Consider the following 14173-nt stretch of genomic DNA (forward strand, 5'->3'; position numbering starts at 1 on the left):
TTTATAATCTTGGGAAGACCCCTTACTAAGCTTTTTTGAACTTAACTTGGCTAAGTTTCGATAGTGCATGTGACCTAGCCTTTGGTGCCATAGTTTGGACTCACTTTTCATAGCCAGATTACATTTTGTGGACAATACATTCTCATTGCTACTTTCAATTACGTAGCAGTTGTCACTTGTGCATAAGCCTTTCATGATAGATTTTCGTATTTGATCTAACATTCTATACATATTTTTTGAAAAAGTGACCAAGTGTTCTTTGTCGCAGATTTGTGAGATACTAAGTAGAGTATGTTTTAGACCTTCAACATAAAGAACATTTTTATTCTTGGGGAGTCCCGGTCCAACTATTGTTCCTTGCCCAATTATTTTGGCAGAGCTCCCATCTCCAAAAGTGACTGACCCATCATTAAAGTCTAAATACTCATAAAAGTGGGTTTGGTCACTGGTCATGTGTCTGGAGCACCCTGAAATTGTGGTAATGACCACTTCAGTTGAAGTGAAAATATGCCAAGATGTCCTAGAGGGGGGTGAATAGGACTTTTTAAAAATTTTATGATGATTTAGAACTTATCAACCCTATCCTGCAGTAATATACAATTAGCAAGATTTTTTTTCTTCAATGTAACTTTGTTGGCTTTCAAGCCAAATAAAGGATCCAATCATAAGACTATTCAAAACATAAACAAGCTGTATAACATAGTTCATGATGGATGTGACTGTGTGTGAGATGTAATTTTAATTAGTTTTAGGTAATCATGTAAACATGCATTATAAGAACATTCAGAGAAATCACACAAGTAGTAAGAGTAAATAGCAATCCCAAACACAGTCATTTTTATAGTAGTTCGACTACGTGTCTACTCCACTTCCGGTGGACACACTCAACCCTTGAGTGTACCGAATCTCACTAATGGAGGTTTCAAATCAAGTTCACCTTAAACCAGTATAACCTACACAAGGCTGACTCTGACGTATCTTTACGAGACATAAGTGTATGCCCCACACAGGAGCAAGGGTCAACACACAGCACCCAGATTTTAGGCCACACAAGCCAAGGATCCACACACGGAACCTAATAGTTTAAGCCCTACACAAGAGCAAAGGTCAATACACAACACTTAGGTTTTAGACCATACAAGTCAAGAACTTACACAAGGACCTAATTTTATGCTTTCCACAGAGCAAGGGTCAACACATAACACCCCCACGTACTCTCCCGTCGGAGGCCTCCTATGAGGACTTGAAAGGGGTGAGAAACACCTTTGACCCAATCCTACAAAAGGAATGATAGAAAGGGTCTCTAGACTCAAATGACTTACATATAAGTAGATGAGCCCCATTAAGCATGTTAATGAAGATCTCCTCCTTTGATGATGAAGAATCTTCAGCTCCCTTGAACCGCAACACAGATGATGCTCCAATGTAAGTCGACGGATTGGGTCAAGGTTATATTGGAATCCTACTCTATTAAATATTTTCTGATATTAGAAACAGAGTGATTCCAACCATCTATGCATTCAAGGTATCCCAGCTCAGTGATTTGCCATTAATGTGGTACCTGTAGGATCCTTAAATGTGGAAGTTCATTCCCTAATCCACTCTATTGAATTTTAATGATGAAGGTTGATTGGAGGATAAACTCCCATGAGAGAAAAAGGCTTAGAGTATATGATCTGAATTAAACACTCAAAAGCTCTATCTATTTTCTCTACAACAACCAAAGACAAGCTCTCATTTACTAGGCAAAAAGTTCCAATGGAAATAAAATAGTCATATTTTTGACAGAGTTCGATATCATCGACCAGGATTCGATATCATCGAGCATATACTCTCGATACCATTGAATGGTCGCTCGATGACACGAACTCAATTTGTCAAACACTTTTGAACCTTTTTGCCAACTGGTCAAGGCTATCGAACACTCTTCGATGTCATCAAATTTCGAACTCTGATTTCATCGATGCAAGGTTCTATTCTTCGACATTTGAAAACATGAGAGCAGACTTGCCTTTGAAACTTAATAGCTATTTGATATGATCGAGCATCCCTCGATATCATTGGAATTTTAATATCAATGATATCGATAACAGTGTCGATTCATCGATATTTTAAAGTAATTTTCCTATAAGCTTGCTGGACAGTTTGTGTCATATTTCGATGACATCGACCTGGTCTCGATATGATCGATAGTTGAATATCGCTTTGATCGAGTGATCCTCGATACTTGAAAGATTTTACCTGAAAGCTTGCTGGATAGTTTTGTGTTCCAATTTGATATCATCGAAGGTTTGTCGATATCATCAAGGTTTGAATTTTAAGGATATCGAGGCTCTCTTCGAGATATCGAAAATCACATGATTTTTCTTAACAGCATTTTGGACACAACTGACTAAATGTTGATTTTATCGATCCGTCTCGATGAACTCGTGATTCAAAATTCGATGATATCGAATATTCCATCGATTCATCGATAATTAAGTTCAGGATTCATTGTGGTTGTTGGACATCTGAAGTACTTAATTCGATAATATCGACTGAGTTTCGAGGACATCAATAGCAGAGTTCGATTTCATCAAACAACTTATCAATAAATCGATAAAGGCAGAAAACTTAGAGATTTTCCTATTTTTGTAATATAGTTTTCTCACCTTAAACCCTAAGTTGTTCTATCCATTTTTAAGGGTTTTATATATCCGGTGTTTTGGGACATGGGATGTGGGCTGACAAAGGGTCAACACACAGCTCCCCCTAACAACTGTACCACCATTCATACATAAATACACAGATACACACAATTTTCTTCCGATGGTGGGATTGTTCTCCCCCGTTTTGTCAATCATTGATAAAGGTCAGAATATACCAATCCGAAGCATTTGACTGAAGTTGTACTAGAAACAACTGAGAGAAACAATAGAGATCCAGATATTCCAATTTATAACAGATAAATCTCTAAAATGCATAATCAGTAAGAGAGCGATGTATAATAGATAACGACATCTCTATTTACATGAGTACCATTTATGCATACCAGGTCATGGGAGAGCTGTGATTTAAACAGAAAATAGGAGCATAGCTTTAAATGACATAAATCACACAACCAATTCTCAATTATTAAGGAATATGCAGGAGAAGACATTCACAATTTATACTAGCATTTCTCAAAATTTCATGCATAATTGAGAGCAGAAATATATGGCAACAATTATATATGAATTATCACGCAGCCATCAACAAAAATATCTAAAACAAGAACTGCCTAAGCTTGGCAGTCTTGCAACATTCATCCCAAATCAACAAAACCAAATATCTAGCCCAACCATGGGCTTACAAAAAGTCAAGTATTTTCCTCATACAGAGGATATTTATAAACCATCCCCCCCTAAAAAAAAAAAAAAAAATAACTGTTAGATTCTTCATGTTAGCTAGCCAACACATACTATAACACCTCGTACTTTTCAGTACTCGGGTGTTACCATGAGGACCTACATTAGGATCACAAACCCGATTTAGTGATTCTGTAAGAAACTGTAAACTCATTGGACTTTAGGAGCATCGGTCTAAGTGTATCCAGATTAGCATGGGAATGTTGGAGGACAAACATGATCTGACCGACCACCAGATGAAGCCCACCTGAACTAGTCAGATGGGTGGCCTAACTTAAGTTGATTCATAATAACCTATTTTAAAAAGTATATATATTATAATAACACTACAAGAAATCTGACCTTTAGCGATGAAAATTTTTGTAGCTAAAAATTTTTAGCGACGAAAATTTTCGTCGCTTAAAATCCGAAGCAAATGGTTTTTAGCGACGAAAAATTTTAATCATCACTAAATGGAAGCTTTTTAGCGACAAAAATTTTCATCGCTAAAAGTTTTTTAAGCGACGAAAAATTTCGTCACAAAAAACTTTTGCAAAACTTTTTGCGACGAATATTTTCGTCGCTAAAAAATGAATGTTAAACTTTTAGCGACGAAAATTTCCGTCGCTAAAAATATTTTGCATAACTTTTAGCGACAAAAATTTTCGTCGCTAAAAAATACTTGCATAACTTTTAGCTATGAAAATTTTCGTCGTTAAAAATATTTTACAAAACTTTTAGCTACGAAACTTTTCGTCGCTAAAAATATTTGCATAAATTTTAGCTACGAAAATTTTCGTCGCTAAAAATATTTTGCAAAACTTTTAGCTACGAAAATTTTCGTCGCTAAAAATATTTTGCAAAACTTTTAGCTACGAAAATTTTCATCGCTAAAAGTCTCTTTTAAAAAAAAATTCCAGCACAAAATTCTGCACAAAATTCCATATATACACCTGTTACAATATATTTCATCACATTCATCCTGATATACAACTGTTATACAATATATTTCATCATATTCACATTCACATCCATCTAAACCCAAACTAGTAAATCCATCCAAACAAAAACTACATTCATCCAAAAACAAACAATCTTATCCACATGGTTCGGGATTGGGTTTAGGTTTCGGTTTTCAAGTTTAGGTTTAGGATTAGGTTAGGGAGTTGAGATTAGGATTAGGTGTAGGTTTAGGATTAGGGATTTGAGAATATGTTAAGGTTTAGGTTTAGGAAATCGGGTTAGGGTTATAGGTTTACGTTTAGGTTAGGTTATAAGTTAAGGTTTAGGAAATTGAGTTTAGGTTATAGGTTTAGGTTATAAGTTAAGGTTATAGGTTAAGGTTTAGGTTATAGGTTAAGTTTTTCAGCTTAGGTTAAGGTTATACAGGTTTAGGTTTAGGTTATAGGTTTTGAGATTTGAGAATAGGTTTAGGTTAAGGTTATAAGTTTAGGTTTAGGAAATCGGGTTTGGGTTCAGGATCGGGTTTAGGTTTGGGTTTTCAAGTTTAGGTTTAAGTTTAGGTTAGAGAGTTGAGATTAGGATTAGGTGTAGGTTTAGGTTTAGGGATTTGACAATACGTTAAGGTTTAGGTTTAGGAAATCGGGTTCGGGTTATAGGTTTAGGTTTAGGTTTAGGTTAGGTAATAGTTAAGGTTTAGGAAATTGAGTTTACGTTATAGGTTTAGGTTATATGTTAAGGTTTAGGTTTAGGTTAAGGTTTAGGTTTAAGTTATAGGTTTTGGGATTTGAGAATAGGTTTAGGTTAAGGTTATAAGTTTAGGTTTAGGAAATCGGGTTTGGGTTCAGGATTGGGTTTTGGTTTGGGTTTTCAAGTATAGGTTTAGGTTTAGGTTAGGGAGATGAGATTAGGATTAGGTGTAAGATTAGGTTTAGGGATCTGAGAATACGTTAAGGTTTAATTTTAGGTTATAGGTTAAGTTTTCGGTTTAGGTTAAGGTTATATAAGTTTAGGTTTAAGTTATAGGTTTTGAGATTTGAGAATAGGTTTAGGTTAAGGTTATAAGTTTAGGTTTAGGAAATCGGGTTCAGGTTTGAGATTGGGTTTAGGTTTGGGTTTTCAAGTTTAGGTTTATGTTTAGGTTAGGGAGTTGAGATTAAGATTAGGTGTAGGTTTAGGTTTAAGGATTTGAGATTATGTTAAGGTCTAGGTTTAGGAAATCAGATTCGAGTTCTAGGTTTTGGTTTAGGTTTAGGAAATTAGGTTCGAGTTATAGGTTTAGGTTTAGGTTAGGTTATAGGTTAAGGTTTAGGAAATTGAGTTTAAGTTATAGGTTTAGGTTATAAGTTAAGGTTTTAGGTTAAAGGTTAAGTTTTAAGTTTAGGTTAAAGTTATATAGGTTATAGGTTAAGGTTTAGGTTATTGGTTAAGGTTTAGGTTTAGGTTAAGGTTAAGTTTTAAGTTTAGGTTATAGGTTAAGGTTTAGGTTTATGTTAAAGTTTAGGTTTAGGTTATAGGTTTAGGGATTTGAGAATAGGTTTAGGTTAAGGTTATAAATATAGGTTTAGGAAATCGGGTTCGGGTTCGAGATCAGGTTTAGGTTTGGGTTTTCAAGTTTATGTTCAGGATTAGGTTAGGGAGTTGAGATTAGGATTAGGTGTAGGTTTAGGTTTAGGGATTTGAGAATATGGTAAGGTTTAGGTTTATGAAATCGGGTTCAGGTTATAGGTTTACATTTAGATTATGTTATAAGTTAAGGTTTAGGAAATTGAGTTTAGGTTATAGGTTTAGGTTATAAGTTAAGGTTATAGGTTAAGGTTTAGGTTATAGGTTAAGTTTTTCAATTTAGGTTAAGGTTATACAGGTTTAGGTTTAGGTTATAGGTTTTGAGATTTGAGAATAGGTTTAGGTTAAGGTTATAAGTTTAGGTTTAGGAAATCGGGTTCGGGTTCGGGATCGGGTTTAGGTTTGAGTTTTCAAGTTTAGGTTAGGGAGTTGAGATTAGGATTAGGTGTAGGTTTAGGTTTAGGGATTTGACAATACGTTAAGGTTTAGGTTTAGGAAATCGGGTTCAGGTTATAGGTTTAGGTTTAGGTTTAGGTTAGGTTATAGTTAAGGTTTAGGAAATTGAGTTTACGTTATAGGTTTAGGTTATATGTTAAGGTTTAGGTTTAAGTTAAAGGTTTTGGGATTTGAGAATAGGTTTAGGTTAAGGTTATAAGTTTAGGTTTAGGAAATCGGGTTTGGGTTTAGGGTTGGGTTTTCAAGTATAGGTTTAGGTTTAGGTTAGGGAGTTGAGATTAGGATTAGGTGTAGGATTAGCTTTAGGGATCTGAGAATATGTTTAGGTTTAAGTTTAGGTTATAGGTTAAGTTTTCGGTTTAGGTTAAGGTTATATAGGTTTAGGTTTAGGTTATAGGTTTTGAGATTTGAGAATAGGTTTAGGTTAAGGTTATAAGTTTAGGCTTAGGAAATCGGGTTCGGGTTCAGGATTGGGTTTAGGTTTGGGTTTTCAAGTTTAGGTTTAGGTGTAAGTTCGGGAGTTGAGATTAAAATTAGGTGTAGGTTTTGGTTTAAGGATTTGAGATTACGTTAAGGTTTAGGTTTAGGAAATCAGATTCGAGTTATAGGTTTAGGTTTAGGTTTAGGAAATCAGGTTCGAGTTATAGGTTTAGGTTTAGGTTAGGTTATAGGTTAAGGTTTAGGAAATTGAGTTTAAGTTATAGGTTTAGGTTATAAGTTAATGTTTTAGGTTAAAGGTTAAGTTTTAAGTTTAGGTTAAAGTTATATAGGTTATAGGTTAAGGTTTAGGTTATTGGTTAAGGTTTAGGTTTAGGTTAAGGTTAAGTTTTAAGTTTAGGTTATAGGTTAAAGTTTAGGTTTAGGTTATAGGTTTTGGGATTTGAGAATAGGTTTAGGTTAAGCATATAAATTTAGGTTTAGGAAATCGGATTCGGGTTCGAGATCGGGTTTAGGTTTGGGTTTTCAAGTTTAGGTTTAGGTTTAGGTTAGGGAGTTGAGATTAGGATTAGGTGTAGATTTGGGTTGAGGGATTTGAGAATATGTTAAGGTTTAGGTTTAGGAAATCAGGTTCGAGTTATAGGTTTAGGTTTAGGTTAGGTTATAGGTTAAGGTTTAGGAAATTGAGTCTAGGTTATAGGTTAAGGTTTAAGTTTAGGTTAAGGTTTACGTTTAGGTTATAGGTTTTGTGTAACGACCTTGGAAATTTTGTGTTAATCTTTCCTTAAGTAGTTATTTTTGGGGTAATTAGCGCTATACTCGATTGCTTGTGAAATTCGCATCAATCACTTTAAATTGTATAATTCATGACAATAGAATTAATGACAATAGAATGAAGAGAAGTATATGAGTTAAATGGAGATGAAGTTTTAAGAGAGAAAAGGTTGAATTACAGGAAAAAATGGAATTTTTTTTTTAATCTTATGTTGCCAATGAAGCATAATGTATAAAGATGGCAAGTGTTGTTGGGTAAGATATTAGCAAGTGCCTAATTAAAATAGCAAATAGAATGAAAACAAGTAGATGTACCTACACATGACATCGAAAGTTACATAGAGCGAGCATGACCTAGATGGCTGAAATCGTAGGGGCTGATGCCACATACATACATACCTACTTTTCCATGGATTTTAGGCTTGAAAAGCTCTATCTGTTTGGTCAAAGAGTTAAAGATCTGGAAATTCCTCATCCCAAGCCCTCTCTTAAACCCAAATCCTTGCCCTAGTCTTTCTATCAGAATACATGTGAAGAGATAAGGACAAAAAAAGATATTGAGAATTAAAAAACTAATTACTCATGTTAAAGGAAAATCATCAAACTAATCTTGCCCTAGTCTTTTTATCAGTATATAATCACTCACCCGATCCTTCTGCTCGCTCGCATGAACCCGTTGAAATACTTGTTCGAAAAGTAGGCACTAACGAGTAGGATCACAAAATGGCAATTATTGCTCTCTAAGTTCGACATCACCTATGTCACTCAAAAGGTAATCAAAGGCAAGCATTGGCCGATCATCTAGCAGCACATTCTCTGCCTGATTATCAACCACTAAAGACCTTCTTCCCTGATGAGGACATCCTCCTGATCGAGGAAGAAGAAGAAAGAAAGGTAGGAGAGTGGACGCTCTTCTTTGACGGAGCTGCAAACTCGAAAGGGAGTGGGGTAGGCGCCATACTCTACTCTCCCGAGGACGTCCCAGTTCCCATATCCAAGAGGTTAGCATTCCAATGCACCAACAGCGTAGTTGAGTATGAAGCATGTATCGCCGGTCTAAGAGAGGCTATAATACTTAATGTAAAGAAGTTACGGGTCTTCGGAGACTCGCAACTCATCATCAATCAAACAAATGGCGACTAGAAGACCAAGGATGAAAAGCTGATCCCATACCACGTCTATCTAGAGAATTTAATCGAAGAGTTTGAAGAGATCTTATTCTCGTACATGCCTCGAGTCAAGAATCAGTTTGCAAACGCTTTGGCTACCCTCGCCTCGATGCTGGAGATCCCAAAAGGAGTTGCTGAATGGGAACTCACTGTTGAACTTCAGGAGGAGCCCGCATTCTACCTACAGATCGACGAAGCTGAGCCACCCTCGAATGATCGGCCGTGGTACACAGACATCAAAGAATATCTCGAGTACCAGAAATACCCGGAAGGAGCAACACTGACAGATCATTACACCATACAACGGCTGGCGGCATGGTTCGTGATTACCGACGGTGTCCTTTACAAGAGATCCTTCAATTAAGTCCTTCTCCGCTATGTGGATGAAACAGAAGCAATGCACGTCATGTCAGAAATCCATGAAGAACTATGCGGCCCACACATGAATGGACACATGATGGCAAAAAAGATCTTACAACTTGGCTATTATTGGCTAACGATGGAGATCGATTGCTATAAACACATCAAGAAATGTTTCAAGTGTCAGGAACATGAAAATCAGTTCCACACGCCCGCTTTCGAACTCTATAACCTGACATCACCATGGCCTTTCTCTGTATGGGGGCTAGACATCATCGGCAAGATCAGCCCTAAAGCTTTAAATGGGCATGAATATATCCTGGTGGCGGTAGACTACTTCACCAAATGGATAGAGGCAGCATCCTATACCACCATAGCAGCATCTCATGTAGTCAAGTTTATGAAGAACAACATCATTAGCCGCTATAGGGTCCCTCAGGCCATTATTACTGACAACGAAACTCCGTTCATCAATAAAAGGATGGGCAATTTCCTCAACAAGTTCAAGATTCAACGGCATCGGTCAAGCCCCTACTGTCCTCAAATGAACGGTGGGGTTGAAGCTGCAAACAAAGTTGTCATTCGCATACTAGAGAAGATGGTGAAGACATATCGTGATTGGTCAGAAATGCTTCCCTACACACTCTGGGCCTATCAGACGTCTGTACGGTCTGCTACAAGCGCAACTCCTTACGAACTCGTATACGGAATGGAAGCATACTGCCAGTCAAAATCGAAATCCCATCACTGTAGATATTGCTGGAAAGCGAAGTCGAGGAAGGCGAGTGGCAACAAGCAAGATATGATCAACTGCATCTGGCAGATGAAAAGCGCATGTGAGCGCTAAGCCACTCCCAATGTTATCAAAGAACTATCGCTCGGGCCTACAATAAAAGGGTCCGGAAGAGGAGTTTCAAGGTCGACGACATGGTCATGAAGCGTATCTTGCCACAGCATCTACCAGATCCCAGAGGAAAGTTTAAACCCTCGTGTGAAGGACCGCTGATCATTTGGGAAGTACTCCCAGGAGGTGTTCTCCGGCTCATTAATCTAAAAGGAGAGGATCTTTCCGAGCCCATCAACGCCGATAACGTGAAAATCTATCACGGGTAACCATACCTAACCTTGTTAATGATTAACAATCGCAAAGCTGCATCCCTCATTCCCCTATTAAAAATAAAAAATGTATCCGCCACCTCTCCCATCAGAAACATCAATCGTCTCTCCCACAAAAGAAAGAAAAAAAAAGAGAAGAAAAAAGCGGGAAAGTAGAAAGAAAGACAAAAAAAAGAAAGAGAAAAAGAAAAGAAGATCTCAAAAAGAAGACCCAGAAAGGAGAGAATAAGCCTATACCACATCCCCCAAATAACCAAACCAGAAACCAGCTTACGATTGTAATCAAAGACAAGGATAGGAAGGTAACCAATCGGCCGGCTATGAAAGAGGTCTCTCCATCTCCCACAACACTCAAAAAAAAAGAGAGAGAAGGACATGTCTAAGCAAAAAGGGCGAGGTGAAAACCCGAAAGGGCGCCTTAAGTAAAAACAGTTGGCATGTAACGGACTTGGTGAAAACCTGAAAAGGCGCCAAGGGTAAAAACAGCACAGCTGCCAAGGGTCAAGGAAGATCAAAAATCTGGGACGTAGTGAAAATCTGAAAGGACGCTACGGGCAAAAACGACGGGAAGAGCCGGACGTAGTGAAAACCCGAAAGGGCGTTACGGGCAAAAATCTCTAAAAAAAGGAAAAAATAAAAATAAAAGGGTAGGCATAGAAGAAGTCAAGGCAGCAAGCACCACAGCGAGATATGAAGGAAAGATCAATTGCGGATCAGTTCTCTATCAAACTCTACTCAAATCCGGGGAGGCGATTCCAGACACCCTCTTAAGGAACCAAGACCCTAGGAACACGATATAGGATATTGCATACAACATGGGCTTAGCCTAAGATTCTGATCCCAATCATCCAAACCATAAATCCAAACACAAGCGCACATTGACAAATTTGGCACAAAATAAAAATATTTCATCCTTCTTACAAATACACTGTTTTTCTTTCCTTTTGTATCAAAAACAAAATCCTTCATGCATACAAAAATAAGCAGTCGATCGAAAAAAGGGATCAAAGGTAAGCTCCTACCTCTCATATAGCGATAATTTCTGTCTGAGCCTCTCTACCTCCATGCACAGGTAGAAGACCTCATCCCTCTCTAGACGATGTGCTACAAACATACTCTTGTCATATCATCATCTCACGGCGAGTCGACGAGCCATATCCTCACAAGTGTGGCGGAGGACAACGACCTCAAAAATCAGGTGACCATGTGTGGCTAGTAAGAAAGACGGATCAATGAAAGGACGTTCCTCGAAAGCCTCAAACGAATCATCAACGCACGAGGAGGAGGAAGCAGCATCGCCCACCATGTCCTGATTAGCAATCTCATCCTCCAAATGCTACCTAGGGACCTGACGATATAATGACTGCTCTGCCACCCATCATTGGTACATTACGGTTGCCAGAGGAGGAGCCCAAGAATCAAGCTCCAGCATCGTCGCATCCAAGGAGCCTTGCCAGGAAATCCAAACTTGTCTATACAAAGTGGGCAAATCAGAAGGGAGAGGGGCATGACCGAATCCTGAGAAAGCAAACTCTGGAACATCCTGCCAAAAGCTGAACTGTCGAAGGAAGCGTACAGGATGATAGGAGTAGTACCCCTGAAGCCCCAGCAGCAATAAAGGAGTACGAGCAGCACTACAAATCAACAGGGAGCGATGGAGCCAGGGAGCCTCCCAACTGATCTCCCACCCTCGCAGCTGAGTGAGCATACAACGGTATAGTGACTCAGTGGCCTCAGCACCAAGGGGAAGGTCGTCAAGCAACAAGCACAACACATCACCGCGATGGGAGTGTGGCCATAAAAGCTGAGGGGTCATGAACAGATGCTCCCACAACCAAACCTGTAAGGAAATACGTTTCAAACTCAGGCTACAAGCAGGAAAACAGTGTTAAGCTAGCAAGAGGAAAAGAGCAGAGAATACCTGAAGGAATGCACAACAACCCTGGAGGATGCGGGTTCGCCCTAACAAACACTCGGTTGACCCTAGAAAAAGCTCCGCCAGCACCACAGAAATGATGCTCCTGCGATTCAATACACGACGGAATACATCCAATAAAGCTGCCAAAGAGGACAGTCGCCAGCCAGAGAAGAGCAGCTCAGCCAAAACACAGAATACCAGTGCATTCAAGCACTAGAGCTGGCGATCTGACCCAGGACCACCACGGGCAGTGGAGCAGCGATCATACAAGACCTCAAGCGAAAGCTCGCCAACCCTGCCCTTTGCAGTAGGAAGAGCAACAAGAAATTCGAACCAGGAGATCAGATCAATAGAACGAACTCGCTCGGACGCAGGAATGTAAGGCTCCCAGGTGAGAGGAAGACCAGACAGGCGCGAGAGCTCCTTCAGTGACAGTCCCAACTCCAAGTCATTGAAGGAAAACAGGTTCAGAGACGGAATCCAATCATACAACGCCGCGCTCAACAACCGCCAGTCTAAGCGAACCCGATGGAAATGAAGAACCTCTCTGAAGCCTAAGGAGCCCAACTCAAAGATCTCAGACTTGGTCAAGCTCTCTATCCAAAAGTGCAGTCGCTCAAAGCAAGAGACAGGTGGCTGCAATCGATAGGTCCAGACAGGGACGCCCTCAACAATCTGGACTCCCGGGTCAGCAGGAGAATCATCAACAATGGGCATCCCCTCATCCAGCAAGTCTATCTCATGATGACAAAAGAAGCCAGCATCCCCCATCGTATCGTGAAAGGTGTCCTAGAAAGCTGCGACAGGCAGGCCCGAGTCGCCAACAACTATCACATCAGGAGCCATCGCGAACACGCATGCCCCAGGAGCCGTAATACGCAAAGTGTCCAAATTGCTGACAGGGCCTACACCCTAGACCCCAGCAATAGCTGACTGTCCCATCATTGTCTCGATATCCACGCCAAAACTATGAGCCAAGTCATCTGCAAGAAATCCATCACCCGGCAAATCCAAATTGCTTGGGCCACCAAAATAGGGCCCACCACCTATCCAGGCCTGATCCACCCCATTCATGCCGTTTACCGTCATGATGCCATCATCCACACCGCCCATGACCATCCCTCCATCAATCAAGCCATCAGATGCCATCATCACACCATCCTCATTATTCAAACCATTCATCCTCGCCACATCAGCATCCACGAAACCTAGCGGCCCATCTAGCATAAATCCATCAAACCCCATCAATCCCTCCCCATGAACACCATCAAAACCATCAAGTCCATCCACATCCAAACCAACTTCATATCCTCCATCAATGATGATGGGAGCCATGCCATAAATACCAATAATTTCCTCACCACCAACCTCCATCAATGCTTCTCTAAATGGATCTTCTTCATCAATTGTGGGGACACCAACCTTCCCACCATTCAAGGATCCACCAACCCTCTCATTATGGTCAGTCATAATGAAGACAAAAGGAAGAAACAAAGAGGAAAAAGGACAAAGAGAAGGGAGGATGGGACAAGGACAATGATCAGACGGTTTGATCAAGAAAGAATAAATGAAAGAGGGGCAAAAGGAATGAACAGACAAGAGGGGTACTCGCTGGAAGAAAAGATGAACGGAGGCGGTGATTCGATTACCACCTGCGGTACTCCAACTACCACCGATAGATCTGACATTTATGCATCGCTGCCGCACTGACAGGACAGAGTGAAAAGGAAAAAAAGTCTTCGGGCGGTAATCCAACTACCGCCCGCGGCAGTCCGACTGCCGCCCGAGTCCACTTACAGACAAAAATCAGGCGGGGCCCACTCTGAAAAGTTAGGACCCGAGAACAAATGTCTATGTATTCAATTATGACTGTGAAACTGATCAAAAAGATAATGCGAGAAGGCAACATTAAACAAAATAAACTTCATATAAACATCAGATTACATAAGCAGGGATACATGATTACATGGCACAATGAACTAGTCATCACCAGGGAGATAAGTATCAGTGTCCTTGCGGCGAAAGTGGGGCCCCAAGATCCGTCCTCCAGC

Source organism: Magnolia sinica, chromosome 4, assembly GCF_029962835.1.
Source record: "Magnolia sinica isolate HGM2019 chromosome 4, MsV1, whole genome shotgun sequence".
In the NCBI taxonomy this organism is placed as follows: domain Eukaryota; kingdom Viridiplantae; phylum Streptophyta; class Magnoliopsida; order Magnoliales; family Magnoliaceae; genus Magnolia; species Magnolia sinica.